Below are 2,681 nucleotides of genomic sequence, written 5' to 3'. Positions count from 1 at the left end.
GCAAATAAAAACTTACAATGAAAAACCAGTTTTTTACACGAGAAAAGAAAACTCAAGTTTCACTAACATTACTTTAAATATTAACGAATAAACAGTAATAATTACGATAACAGTAATAAGTTCACTTGTATCACACACCACGGGTTTACCAGAGACGAAAAATAAATGTAGTAGCAAAACCTAGGACGAGGCTAATGAGAATACATCAACATATATACGTGTTTCATTTAAATAAACTAACTTGTGTGTTACATCTTAGAAACACAACACTCCGTATAGTTAAAAATAATCCTAGAATACAGTCCTTAAAAAACCGTACAACTTTGTTTTTAGATTTTCTGGTGTATCTCTAATAATTAATGATACATGGAACACCGCGCGGTTAGTGACTCATCATCTATAAATAATAAAACACGTATTTCATGTTTCAGTATTCAGCCCCTAAGTGTGTAAAATCTCGCATAACATTGCCCCTTTAATACCTATATCTAATTTTATAATATATAGTTGTAATATGTCAATACTGACTTACCTTGTTGCCAATAACACTTAAAAAACAAAACTTCTTTTGCCTACCATTGAAAATCAGTCTGGAGAAACAAATATGATGCACTTTAAAGTACCAATAGCACAAAATAAAAAACTGATGTTAAAATCATTGCTTTTTATTGTCATTGTCATTTTTTTTAAACATCAGCAAAATAACAATAATCTTTAAATTACTTAAGCTGACATTACTTAATCATCCCCGAAATCTAATTTTACATGCTCATAAATGCATTTTACAAACTGAATCGCAGTCTCTCCCGGTGTAGGCTTACCGCCGCTGCACTCGAAAATTTGCGTACTTTGGTCGTCAGTCACTCCAGTTGCCTCAAATTTACTTCTAATGATTTCGGTGTCGAGCTCGCCTGACTCTTTAATCAGTCCCTCTTTTTTGAAAACGCAGAGAAAATATTCTTTATATTTAGGATTATTGTCAATGTTTTCATGAACTCGGTCGCGCTCTAGTTCTTCATCAGTCAGGTCATGTTCACTTTCGCAGCTCGAAATGGTTGCCCCGAGATGGCCTAATGTTTCTTCATCGAACTCAGCCTGAGGTTTTTTTATAAATATTGCAAAATGAAACTGTGTTGAGAAAGAACTCTTACCAAGGTACAGGTTGCAAAAAGTAGAATGACGATTGGTAGTCTCATCATGGCGTCAATGCGTGTGCACGGTACTTGAATCGAAGAAAAGCTGTTTCTGAAGCTATATATTTGAGCTATTGAGGTCAAACTTTATCTTCCGTATACTTCTTTTAGTGTTAATGGAATTGTGTAATCAAGTAGTTATACAGAAACAATAGAATATAAAAAATTGTGTAAAAATTCGGGGACAAATATTTCACTTTTAATAGATTTAGAGTATTTCAGCAACACTTCAGCAAAGTGCAAATGGGTGTCGAGGTCGGAAATTAGGATAGGGAGGTGTAAATGGGAGAGAACGTGTATTAACATGACCGTTTGTTGAAAATGGTGTCTTTGGTGGTAATTCGTTTATGGAAGATGATGTATTTTTATCAGTTTTTTTTAGTTTATCAATAATAGTTGTAAGATCGTACATATATAGTGGTGCAATCATGTTTTGAAACTCATAGTTTGTATAGAATTTTGGGTGTAAACCCCTCTCAAAATACTTAATAAACAGACTATCATCCATGAGTGGATCGACGTCGTATGCTAACAACTTCAGTTTGTAAAAATATTCTCGAAATTGTTTTCTATTTGTAATTCAAATTCGGCACCTCGATTCGATTTTAATGGAAATTCTACTTTAAATCCTATACAATATCTTTCCAGGTACTTGAGATATTGTTTTCAACATAGTTTTCGTACCAACGGTTTGCTACATCGCTCAAAAATGTACCAAAATAAACTATTTTCTGCAACCCACTATGTATATAACGTGTTAAGCGAAATGTGTCATGTTTAGTAGGTTCCTAAAAAATGTTGTAGTATTACAGGCATCTACCTGTATATAATATCCAATATTATGTTATGTAAGTACATATAAATTTATTGTATTTTTTTAACTTACAAAAAAACCTGCTTGTTGTAGTAGGTAAAGATAATCTTCTAATTCCTCAAAATTTGTTTAGCTGTGGTCTTGGTGGCATATCTTCTATTGCTGTTTTCTTTTTGATTTGTCAGATTTGATGACGTTTTCATGTTGGAGATTTGTTCACTCGTTTCCTTTAGAATTTCTTTTGTTTCGCACATATTTTTTGTATTTGTTTCAAGTCTAGAGTAATATTATGTTCGTTAGCACCTAGTTCATTAAAAATTGCAGTAACATACATTTGCAACATTTTATGGTAAAGCGCCTCACTTTCAAAAACAATCACCGTAAGTTCTTCAAAATCAGCGGGAGTATCTTCAGTGATTAATGGTGGTATTTCCAGCTTAGCTGAAAAAACTGTTTTTGTTATTTACGTACAGTTATCAAAAACAACAGAAGCACGTAAAAATTAAAATGATTACTTCATTAGAATTATATTAACTTACCTATATACAACCCACACTGAATGGCTGAAATTTTCACAAAACTGCATTAAAAATGAAGTGAGTTACGGATCCACGAGAAAGGTTCGGTGGTTGTGAACCAAATGGCCAAATGGAATTCGAAAGCTTCACTGTGAG

The sequence above is a fragment of the Zophobas morio genome, unplaced genomic scaffold (assembly GCF_036711695.1).
Source record: "Zophobas morio isolate AGI-343-1 ecotype UQ-CSIRO unplaced genomic scaffold, CSIRO_AGI_Zmor_V1 ptg000017l, whole genome shotgun sequence".
Taxonomy (NCBI): Eukaryota; Metazoa; Arthropoda; class Insecta; order Coleoptera; family Tenebrionidae; genus Zophobas; species Zophobas morio.
Note: the sequence above shows the minus strand (reverse complement) of the source record.